At 39.9% G+C, this 12,841-nt stretch overlaps 1 long non-coding RNA gene across 1 annotated transcript; it reads right to left on the bottom strand.

Annotated features, from left to right (window-relative positions):
* Positions 1-812: 812 nt before the first annotated feature.
* Positions 813-1,565, bottom strand: LOC133149978 (uncharacterized). Its single transcript, XR_009713710.1, has 2 exons — positions 1,136-1,565; positions 813-1,014 (listed from the first exon to the last, which is right to left on the bottom strand). It is a non-coding gene; the product is annotated as an uncharacterized LOC133149978 (long non-coding RNA).
* Positions 1,566-12,841: the final 11,276 nt, after the last annotated feature.

Below are 12,841 nucleotides of genomic sequence, written 5' to 3'. Positions count from 1 at the left end.
TTGTGTCATGTTTGCGATAGCGGTCGACTGCGAACGACTTTTGTTTTACACGGAAATCAGAGTCTTGCTGGTAGCGAGTCACGATGTAAGACTTCTTACGTTGTCTAATCTCTGGAGTTTGGCAGTATCTTTCCTTACTTTTCATGTTTGCGTTTATTCGCCTTTTTTCTTGTTTTGTGAGTCTCGCCATAGCTTTATCAAGTATCTTTTCTTGGGCTTGAGTTCGTCTTTTAAATGTTTTCCTTTTAGATTTTGCAATTTTCAACACATCTCGTGTTTGTTTTTGCTGTGTACATACCACCTCACCGTTGTCATGTACCCCTTCAATGGACTCGGGTTTGCTCGCACATGGTTTGGGCTCACCCGTCACCATACGCTGTGTCATCTCAGCAGCAGACGTGCTTAACAAATCATTGTGTGTTGTCATACGAGATGATTCTGCATCAATCGCCATTTCACGGTCACTTGCATTGTCAACAGGTTGAAACCTTACCGGCATCAATTCATATTGAGTAGTGGGAGCGGCCCCAGCCAGAGTGAAAACCTGTATGAGCTTATCTATCAGATCGTTCAAACATGTAAAAAGCATCATGACAGCTGTACCACGCGGTGCACCGGAGGGCGGAGGGAGCCCATCACGTTCTCTGGCGTGTGGATCAAAATAGCCATATCTGCCTTGGTGGTTTCGGAATACAGCAATAAACAATGAATTCATAACCAAAAGAGCATAATTTACCTCTGACACCAGGCACTGAAGTCCGTCACAGAGCATCATAAATGCCACATCAGCAATAGAGGATTTGAAAAGACCATACATTGACTGATACTTTATTAACACATGTTGTTTGTGAAAGCCATTCACAATGGATGGGATTTCATCGGTTGCCAAATGATGATGTTCATACCGCCCTTCTGTTTTCAGCACAGCCACAGTAGCCACATAGAGCTCATTGCCTCGATCGAGAACAAGGTCCAGGTGAGCACTGGTCACATTGTCTATCTCCTGCAGGAAAGCTAGAAATGTAGCAGAGTTTGCAGCACACTGACTGTTTCTGGAATCAGCATACTTTGGATGCGCTTGACTGTAGGATGCCAAAACACATGTTACAGGATCATGAGATGTAGACATCATTACCTCCATAGAGTTTCCAGGTTCAGTGGCCATCAATTCTTTGGCAGTTGTTGGTTTATCTGCACTTCCAGAGTCTGTGTTGTTTTTACGCTGTTGCCAGCTTACCTTGGCAGCTTGCGCCTTCTTGCTTTTGCGTGGCATGGCTCGCGTCTTGCACTTTTCTCAATTGGATTCCACACAACAGGTAATAAAGAAGTCTCAACAGTTGGGCCCCGATGCAAGGGGATATATTTCAATGCACAGCCCAAAAAGGGTTTTTGTCTTATCCACAAGTCAGATTGTCTTATCCACAAGTCAGATTGTCTCATCCACAAGTCAGATTGTCTTATCCACACCACAAATTGTCTTATCAACACCACAAGATGGACAGTGAGTGAAAGAAGTCAGAGACAAAAGGTGGAGCAGCGATAAAGAGGGTTGGGGTGGGGTGGGTTGGGACTCAGTCGGCAGCCTGGGGAGAAGGGGTACAAAAAGCATAAAAGTCAACCACAGTGTTAAATATTTGTTACAACGGTACCATCTTTCTACTTCTCTTGTAAGTCACGTCAGCTTTAAAAATGGTGGCACTGCAACCTTATTTTTACTGTCACTGCTGAACCGCCGTATACTAGAAATTGACTTAAATTAAATTTGCATGACAATTTATAATAAAATGTGAAATTTGGTTAGCAATTCTTTGCAGAAAAACATGTTTATTATGTGGCCACATAAAATGAATGATAAAATGCACAACAGTAAATGCTAAAAGATTGTAATATTCCTAACAATAGCATTTGTACATTCAATGTATAAACGCATTTACAAACAGGTGACAGGATCTCTGCATCTAATTGTATGTTGTACAAAGAACAAACAGCATTTTTTACAGTTAAACATCACTATGAAACTTTTATTGCATAATGGGTGGAAGCATGGTTAGCTGGCTGGATATAATGGGCACTTCACCTTTGGTCAAAGCGAATGAACTCTGCAAACAGAGACAAAAAGAGAATCAGTTATTGTACTTGAACATACAAAATGTTGCAGGACTATTTAAAATATACACATATTTTGATATTTTTAATATTTCTAGCACACAATCTACTTAAACAAAATTAAGCAAGAACAGAACATAAACATTTGAATATGATTCACTTCAAACACATCCACACAGTGGTCACAACTGGGGATGCTCCTGCCACCATACAAACTGATACAATTGTCACATCAGCTTTTTAATGTCACTTGGATGACACCTAGTGTTCAAATTGGGAAGTAACAGTTTGGACAATGTGTCAAGCACCACCACAACAAACTTTGTAATGTATGCCAAATCTCTCCCACAAAAAAAAAACTCGAATCTTTGTGACAGTATTTTTTCAGAGCCCTTTCTATGTAACACCAAAACCTACTTTCTCTTTAGTCTAGTATTTTCAAAATCCTTTAAAAATCATGAGCATGAAGAAAGAATTTTGTTGCCGCAAAAACTATAAATCGGTCTGAAAGCGTCTGATGCCATTAGTGAAATTAAATAATTATAATCCACACCTTACCTGATCAAAGCAATTCACCTGCATAGAGAGGGAGAGAGAGAGAGAGAGAGAGAAAAATCAGTTACTGTACTGTACTTGAACATACATTTCCATCAAATGTAAAATTTTTAAAAGTATATTATTTTTAAATACAAACAAATATTTTGGTGTGGGAATTTTAAATATGTCTTGCACACAAACTCAACCAATGAAAAATAAGATAGAATACAGCATAAAAACGTGAATCTTCTTATGTTTGGAGAAAATGTTCAAACTTCCACAGGGACAGCAGGGAGAAAGACGCCATGCATTTCTGCCATAAAGAAATTACCCCAAATGACCCCAAATAAACTGGAAGTGACACACAGCAACAATCTCTGTCGATAACCGCCGTCTGTGACTGACCACTGCGCGCGGGCTGCAACAATCGCAATAAGCGGATATAACTCACGCGAGACTTGGCGTGGTGACGTCACTTTCCAACAATTTAACCACAAAATGTACTTTGATTTTTCAACATAGGATGCGTTGTTTGTCTACTGAACATCAAAATTTATTTATATTACAGTATGCTTAATAGTGAAAAGCATTGTGTTCGATATATTTGTTGCATCCAAGTAAACGCGACGTAATAAAACTACAATGTGACGTCATATTTGGTCGCAGATTTGTGGCCTACAAGTAAACACGAGGGGGGAAAAAACTACAATGTGACGTCATATCTGGTCGCCGTGCGCCACCGTAAAAGTCCCTATTGCGATTATTGAAAGAATCAAAGTTTAATATAGAATATTTAATTCGACACAGCCACCGCCTCTTAGGTTAAACCTATTTACGCCTATTGAACTCCGGAGTCGAGCTGCAATCAACGTAGTTGCTATTGGACGTTTCGCTAATGCTAACTAGCTAGCGGCAATGCTTCACTGAAAAAATAAACCAAATAAACGACTTCTTATGTAAAGCATCGCCGAAGCTGCCAGCCAAACGGCGCACACATGAAACAATCTGGGGGCAGACAAACAGCACAACAGTAAACAATGTAACACTTAGACTTACTTTTTGGCGAACACGCACACAATCACAGCAACAGTCTCTGTCGATAACCGCCGTCTGTGACTGACCACTGCGCGCTGGCTGCAACAATCGCGATAAGCGGGTATAACTCACGCGAGACTTGGCGTGGTGACGTCACTTTCCAACGCAACAATTTAACCCCAAAATGTCCATTGATTTTTCAACATAGGATGCGTTGTTTGTCTACTTAACATCAAAATGTATTTATATTACAGTATGCTTGAGAATAGAGAAAACCATTGTGTTCGATATATTTGTTGCATCCAAATAAACACGACGGAACAAAAACTACAATGTGACGTCATATTTGATCGCCGATTTGTGGCGTACAAGTAAACGCGAGGAGAAAACTACAATGCGACGTCATATCCGGTCGCCGTGCGCCATCGTAAAAGTCCCGATGAAATAAAGACATTTATAAACATACTATTGCGTTTATTGAAATAATCAAAGTTTAATATAAAATATTTAATTCGACACAGCAACCGCTTATTATGTTGAACCTGTTTACGCCTATTGAACTCCGGAGCCAAGCTGCAACTAAGGTAGTTGCTATTGGACGTTTCGCTAATGCTAGCTAGCTAGCGGCAATGCTTCACTGAGAAAATAAACCAAATAAACGACTTCTTATGTAAAGCATCGCCGAAGCTACCAACCAAACGGCGCACACACGAAACAATCTGGGAGCAGACAAACAGCACAACAGTAAACAATGTAACACTTAAATGGCTATACTTACTTTTTGGCAAACACGCACACAATCACAGCAACAGTCTCTGTCGATAACCGCCGTCTGTGACTGACCACTGCGCGCGGGCTGCAACAATCGCGATAAGCGGGTATAACTCACGCGAGACTTGGCGTGGTGACGTCACTTTCCAACGCAACAATTTAACCCCAAAATGTCCATTGATTTTTCAACATAGGATGCGTTGTTTGTCTACTTAACATCAAAATGTATTTATATTACAGTATGCTTGAGAATAGAGAAAACCATTGTGTTCGATATATTTGTTGCATCCGAATCCACTTAGTGTTGAGATAAGGTCACTTCCTGTTTGATTCGGGTCATTTCCGGTTTCTTTGGGGCACTTTTGGTTTAATTTAGGTTTGAGCGTGCCGAACAAGGAATTTGACTTCGGTAGAAACACACCCTCTGTTCAACATTTAGGTGACTAACAACATTCAGGACATGTGAATAATGGAAAAAACAGTGTAGACAAATTCAAAAAGGTGTGAGGAGCAGGATGTTATTGCACAGTAATGTCTCTGAGACTCTATGAGTGGTGTGTGTTCATCAGAGCAACAGCCTGGGGGAAGAAGCTGTCTCTGTGTCTGCTGGTTTTGGCGTACCGAGCTCTATAACGCCGTCCGGAGGGGAGTAGTTCAAACAGACTGCAACCCGGGTGAGAAGGGTCTGTAGAGATGTTCCTTGCCCGATTCCTGGTCCTGGACAGGTACAAGTCTTGGATAGATGGGAGGTTGATTCCAATGATCTTTTCTGCAGTTCTGATTGTCCGTTGTAGTCTGTGCTTGTCTTGTTTGGAGGCCGATCCAAACCAGACAGTGATGGAGGTGCAGAGGACAGACTGGATGATGGCAGTGTAGAAGGTCTTCAGAAGCTCTCGCGGCAGGTTGAACTTCTTGAGCTGTCTCAGGAAGTACAGCCTCTGCTGGGCCTTCTTCCGGACAGAGTCTATGTGGCCGGTCCATTTCAGGTCCCGAGAGATTGTGGTTCCCAGGAACTTGAAGGTGTCTGTGGAAAGAATAGTATTACTGCGGATAGTGAGGGGTAAAAGTGGTGAAGGGTCTCGCCTGAAATCCACTGTCATCTCCACGGTCTTGAGCGGGTTCAGCTCCAGATGGTTTTGACTGCACCAGTGGACCAGCCGCTCCACCTCCTGTCTGTACGCAGTCTCATCACCGTCCTGGATCAGTCCGATGAGAGTGGTGTCGTCTGCATACTTCAGGAGCTTCACAGGGGAGTCACCTGAGGAGAAATCATTGGTGTAGAGGGAGAAGAGCAGTGGGGAGAGGACGCAACCCTGAGGGGCTCCAGTGTTGGTGGTCCGGGTGTCAGATGTGATGCCCCCCAGCCTCACACGCTGTCTCCTGTTGGTCAGGAAGCTGGTGATCCACTGACAGGTGGAGGCAGGCACCGCAAGCTGGATGAGCTTCTGTTGGAGGATGTCAGGGGCGATGGTGTTGAACGCCGAGCTGAAGTCCACGAACAGGATCCTGGCGTACGTTCCTGGGGTGTCCAGGCGGTGCAGGATGTAGTGCAGTCCCATGTTGACCGCATCATCCACTGACCTGTTTGCCCGGTAGGCAAACTGGAGGGGGTCAAGCAGGGGGCCCGTGACCTCCTTCAGGTGGTTCAGCACTAACCTCTCGAACGATTTCATGACCACAGATGTCAGTGCGACGGGTCTATAGTCATTCAGACCTGTGATGGCGGGCTTCTTGGCTACTGGAAAAATTTAGAAATTAGAGTAGAAAAACGAAATTTTGGAGAATTTGGTTGAATTTCGAATTTGGAATTTTTGGTAAGTGGGAAGTTGTGGAATAGGTAGGCAAAAGATGTACAGTTGAAAGTTGGAACGGGTTGAATCAGTTAAAAAATGTAGAAGTTAGAGCAAATGTTGAATCCCCATAGAGAATGAATGGGAAAATAAAAAAAGCAATTGCGCCAAAATCTTTCTAAATTTGGAAAAAAAAAAAAACGGCCTCAAGAGGTTCACTTTTGGGGTAAAAATGTTGAAACGGGTTAAATCGGACAAAAAACGAAAAAGTAAGCGTAAATGTAGCTATTTGAGCCACTCAGTGTTGAAATAAGGTCACTTCCGGTTTGATTCGGGTCACTTCCGGTCTAGTTTGGGTCACTTCCGGTTTATTTGGGTCACTTCCGGTTTAAAACAGGTCACTTCCGGTTTAGCTGAGGTCACTTCCGGTTTATTTGGGGTCACTTCCGGTCTAAAAAGGTCACTTCCGGTTCATTTGTGGTCACTTCCGGTTTGATTTGGGGTCACTTCCGGTTTACCAGAGGTCACTTCCGGTCTATTTGGGGTCACTTCCGGTCTATTTGGGGTCACTTCCGGTTTATTTGGGTCACTTCCGGTTTAATTTGGGTCACTTCCGGTTCGTCTGAGGTCACTTCCGGTTTATTAGGGGTCATTTCCGGTCTAAAAAGGTCACTTCCGGTACATTTGGGGTCACTTCCGGTTTGATTTGGGGTCACTTCCGGTTTACCTGAGGTCACTTCCGGTCTATTTGGGGTCACTTTCGGTTTGATTTGGGGCACTTCCGGTTCATTTTGGGTTCATTGGGGGCACTTGAGGGTCAATCCAAGATGGCCGCCACACTGGAATTGGGGGTCAAGGGTTGAATGTGTAAGCGTAGTGGAAGTGGGGGTGAATGGGAGTGAATGTGGGAAGCATAAGGTGAATGCATTTGGAATGGGTTGAATCGGTCGAAAAATGTAGAAATTAGAGTAGAAAAACGAAATTTTAGAGAATTTTGGTTGAATTTCAAATTTGAGAATTTGGAATTTTTGGTAAGTGGGAAGTTGTGGAATAGGTAGGCAAAAGATGAACAGTTGAAAGTTGGAATGGGTTGAATCGGTTGAAAAATGTAGAAATTAGAGTGGAATAACGGAATTAGAGAGAATTTTGGTTGAATTTCAAATTTGAAAATTTGGAATTTTTAGTAAATGGGAAGTTGTGGAATAGGTAGGCAAAAGATGAACAGTTGAAAGTTGGAATGGGTTGAATCGGTTGAAAAATGTAGAAGTTAGAGGTGAAAAACGAAATTTTGTGAAATGTCGAATGTGCCATTAAGAATGGATGGGGAAAAATTTGTCGGAATTTTGGGAATTTTGCGGAATCGGAAAATTTTCGGAATGAGAAAAATACAAGCGCTCATGTCGTGAATATTTGGAATACGTGAAAAGTGGAATGGAGTGAATCGGATGAATTATGTGAAAGATGAAACGGGACAAAAAAGTGGCGGGAATAAAATAGAATAATAACTAGAATTTTGCAATTTCTGGAGAAATTGCGTGTGAAGGCGAAATGTATGAATAACTTCTTCGGGGAATGCTGCCGAACGATGTTGAAACGTGTTGAATTACTTGAGAAATGTAGAATATTTGGAGAATTTGTGGCGAATTTCAAAATAAAAGATGTGAAGTTTTTGGTAAGTGGGAAGTTGTGGAATAGGTAGAAAAATGATGAACAGTTGAAAGTTGAAATGGGTTGAATCGGTTGAAAAATGTAGAAATGAGAAGGGAAAAAGGAATTGGGTGTGAATTTCAAAATAAAAGATGTGAAGTATTTGGGAAGTTGTGGAATATGGTAGAAAAATGATGAACAGTTGAAAGTTGGAATGGGTTGAATCGGTTGAAAAATGTAGAAATTAGAGTACAAAAACGGAATTTGAGAGAATTTTGGTTGAATTTCAAAATAAAAGATGTGAAGTTTTTGGTAAGTGGGAAGTTGTGGAATAGGTAGAAAAATGATGAACAGTTGAAAGTTGGAATGGGTTGAATCGGTTGAAAAATGTAGAAATGAGAAGGGAAAAGGAAATTGGGTGTGAATTTCAAAATAAAAGACGTGAAGTTTTTGGTAAGTGGGAAGTTGTGGAATAGGTAGAAAAATGATGAACAGTTGAAAGGTGGAATGGGTTGAATCGGTTGAAAAATTTAGAAATGAGAAGGGAAAAGGAATTGGGTGTGAATTTCAAAATAAAAGATGTGAAGCTTTTGGTAAGTGGGAAGTTGTGGAATCGGTAGAAAAATAATGAACAGTTGAAAGTTGGAATGGGTTGAATCGGTTGAAAAATGTAGAAATTAGAGTAGAAAAACGAAATTTTAGAGAATTTTGGTTGAATTTCAAAATAAAAGATGTGAAGTTTTTGGTAAGTGGGACGTTGTGGAATAGGTAGGCAAAAGATGAACAGTTGAAAGTTGGAACGAGTTGAATCGGTTGAAAAATGTAGAAGTTAGAGCTGAAAAACAAAATTTTGTGAAAATTTGTCGGAATTTTTAACGTGAAAACGTGAAATTTTCGAATTTGGGAATTTTGGGAATGTCGAGAATCCTTCCGAATGTGATTAGAATGTGCTGAATGATGTGAATTTCAAATTGGAACGACGTAAATGTGAAATGTCGAATGTGCCATTAAGAATGAATGGGGAAAAATTTGTCGGAATTTTGGGAATTTTGCGGAATCGGTAAATTTTCGGAACGAGAAAAATACAAGCGCTCGTCGCGTGAATATTTGGAATACGTGAAAAGTGGAATGGAGTGAATCGGATGAATTATGTGGCAGATGAAACGTGTCAAAAAAGTGAGGAGAATAAAAGAGAATAATAATAATAGAGAATGGTGTAGAATAACATATGTGTGAAGGCCTTCGCCTTCACACAATAATAACTAGAATTTGCAATTCCTGAAGGAATTGCGTGTGAAGGTGAAGAAGTTGAATAAATATTTAAGGAATGTTGCAGAATGATGTTGAAATGAGTTGAATCGGTTGAAAAATGTGGAAATGAGAAGGGAAAAAGGAACTGGGTGTGAATTTCAAAATAAAAGATGTGAAGTTTTTGTTAAGTTGTGGAATAGGTAAAGAAATGATGAACAGTTGAAAGTTGGAATGGGTTGAATCGGTTGAAAAATGTAGAAATGAGAAGGGAAAAAGGAATTGGTTGTGAATTTCAAAATAAAAGACGTGAAGTTTTTGGTAAGTGGGAAGTTGTGGAATAGGTAGAAAAATGATGAACAGTTGAAAGTTGGAATGGGTTGAATCGGTTGAAAAATGTAGAAATGAGAAGGGAAAAAGGAATTGGGTGTGAATTTCAAAATAAAAGAAGTGAAGTTTTTGGTAAGTGGGAAGTTGTTGAATAGGTAGAGAAAAGATGAACAGTTGAAAGTTGGAATGGGTTGAATCGGTTGAAAAATGTAGAAATGAGAAGGGAAAAAGGAATTGGGTGTGAATTTCAAAATAAAAGACGTGAAGTTTTTGGTAAGTGGGAAGTTGTGGAATAGGTAGAAAAATGATGAACAGTTGAAAGTTGGAATGGGTTGAATCGGTTGAAAAATGTAGAAATGAGAAGGGAAAAAGGAATTGGGTGTGAATTTCAAAATAAAAAAGTGAAGTTTTTGGTAAGTGGGAAGTTGTTGAATAGGTAGAGAAAAGATGAACAGTTGAAAGTTGGAATGGGTTGAATCGGTTGAAAAATGTAGAAATGAGAAGGGAAAAGGGAAAAAGGAATTGGGTATGAATTTCAAAATAAAAGATGAAAACGTGAAAATGTTGAATTTGGCAAGTTTGGGAATGTCCCCAATGTGATTTGAATGTGTTGAATTATGTGAATTTCAAACAGCAACAACGTAAATGTGAAATGTTGAATCTGCCATTAAGAATGAATGGGGCAAAAATCGCCGTAAATTTGTGAATTTTGCGAAAACGGAAAATTTTTGGAACGAGAAAAATGTGAGCACCCATGCCATGAATATTTGGAATAAGTGAAAAGTGGAATGGAGTGAATCGGTTGAAGTATGTGGAAGTAGTTAATGGACAAAAAAGTGAGCGGAAGATGTTGAATAATAATAATAAAGTACAGGAATAACAATAGTGTGAAGGTCTTCACCTTCACACTAACTAGAATTTTGCAATTTCTGGAGAAATTGCGTGTGAAGGCGAAATGTATGAATAACTTTTTCGGGGAATGCTGCCGAACGATGTTGAAACGTGTTGAATTACTTGAGAAATGTAGAATATTTGGAGAATTTGTGGTGAATTTCAAAATTGAAAGTTTGGAATATTTGGTAAGTGGGAAGTTGTGGAATAGGTAGGCAAAAGATGAACAGTTGAAAGTTGGAATGGGTTGAATCGGTTGAAAAATGTAGAAATTAGAGTAGAAAAACGAAATTTTGGAGAATTTGGTTGAATTTCGAATTTGGAATTTTTGGTAAGTGGGAAGTTGTGGAATAGGTAGGCAAAAGATGTACAGTTGAAAGTTGGAACGGGTTGAATCAGTTAAAAAATGTAGAAATTAGAGCAAATGTTGAATCCCCATAGAGAATGAATGGGAAAATAAAAAAAAGCAATTGCGCCAAAATCTTTCTAAATTTGGAACAAAACAAAAAAAAAAAAGGCCTCAGGAGGTTCACTTTTGGGGTAAAAATGTTGAAACGGGTTAAATCAGACAAAAAACGAAAAAGTTAGCGCAAATGTAGCTATTTGGGCCACTCAGTGTTGAAATAAGGTCACTTCCGGCTTGATTCGGGTCATTTCCGGTCTAATTTGGGTCACTTCCGGTTTATTTGTGACACTTCCGGTTTAATATAGGTCACTTCCGGTTTAGCTGAGGTCACTTCCGGTTTATTTGGGGTCACTTCCGGTTAAAAAAGTCACTTCCGGTTCATTTGGGGTCACTTCCGGTTTACCTGAGGTCACTTCCGGTCTATTAGGGGTCACTTCCGGTTTGATTTGGGTCACTTCCGGTTTATTTGGGTCACTTCCGGTTTAATTTGGGTCACTTCCGGTTCGTCTGAGGTCCCTTCCGGTTTATTAGGGGTCATTTCCGGTCTAAAAAGGTCACTTCTGGTACATTTGGGGTCACTTCCGGTTTGATCTGGGGTCACTTCCGGTTTACCTGAGGTCAATTCCAGTGTATTTGGGGTCACTTCCGGTTTGATTTGGGGCACTTCCGGTTCATTTTGGGTTCATTGGGGGCACTTTAGGGTCAATCCAAGATGGCCGCCACACTGGAATTGGGGGTCAAGGGTTGAATGTGTAAGCGTAGTGGAAGTGGGGGTGAATGGGAGTGAATGTGGGAAGCATAAGGTGAATACATTTGGAATGGGTTGAATCGGTCGAAAAATGTAGAAATTAGAGTAGAAAAACAAAATTTTAGAGAATTTTGGTTGAATTTCAAATTTGAAAATGTGGAATTTTTGGTAAGTGGGAAGTTGTGGAATAGGTAGGCAAAAGATGAACACTTGAAAGTTGGAATGGGTTGAATCGGTTGAAAAATGTGGAAATTAGAGTAGAAAAACGAAATTTTAGAGAATTTTGGTTGAATTTCAAAATAAAAGATGTGAAGTTTGTGGTAAGTGGGAAGTTGTGGAATAGGTAGGCAAAAGATGAACAGTTGAAAGTTGGAATGGGTTGAATCGGTTGAAAAATGTAGAAGTTAGAGGTGAAAAACGAAGTTTTGCGAAAATTTGTCGGAATTTTTAACGTGAAAACGTGAAATTTTTGAATTTGGGAATTTTGGGAATGTCGAGAATCCTTCCGAATGCGATTAGAATGTGTTGAATGATGTGAATTTCAAATTGGAACGACGTAAATGTGAAATGTCGAATGTGCCATTAAGAATGAATGGGGAAAAATTTGTCGGAATTTTGGGAATTTTGCGGAATCGGTAAATTTTCGGAACGAGAAAAATACAAGCGCTCGTCGCGTGAATATTTGGAATACGTGAAAAGTGGAATGGAGTGAATCGGATGAATTATGTGGAAGATGAAACGTGTCAAAAAAGTGAGGAGAATAAAATATAATAATAATAAAGTTAATGGAGTAGAATAACATAAGTGTGAAGGCCTTCGCCTTCACACAATAATAATAATAAAGTGAATGGAGTAGAATAACATATGTGTGAAGGCCTTCGCCTTCACACAATAATAATAAAGTGAATGGAGTAGAATAACATATGTGTGAAGGCCTTCGCCTTCACACAATAAAGTAAATGGAGTAGAATAACATATGTGTGAAGGCCTTCGCCTTCACACAATAATAATAAAGTGAATGGAGTAGAATAACATATGTGTGAAGGCCTTCGCCTTCACACAATAAAGTGAATGGAGTAGAATAACATATGTGTGAAGGCCTTCGCCTTCACACAATAACTAGAATTTTGCAATTTCTGGAGAAATTGCGTGTGAAGGCGAAATGTATGAATAACTTTTTCGGGGAATGCTGCCGAACGATGTTGAAACGTGTTGAATTACTTGAGAAATGCAGAATATTTGGAGAATTTGTGGTGAATTTCAAAATTGAAAGTTTGGAATATTTGGTAAGTGGGAAGTTGTGGAATAGGTAGGCAAAAGATGAACAGTTGA

The sequence above is a fragment of the Syngnathus typhle genome, linkage group LG2 (genome assembly GCF_033458585.1).
Source record: "Syngnathus typhle isolate RoL2023-S1 ecotype Sweden linkage group LG2, RoL_Styp_1.0, whole genome shotgun sequence".
Taxonomy (NCBI): Eukaryota; Metazoa; Chordata; class Actinopteri; order Syngnathiformes; family Syngnathidae; genus Syngnathus; species Syngnathus typhle.
This window is presented reverse-complemented; position numbering and strand designations above follow the sequence as displayed.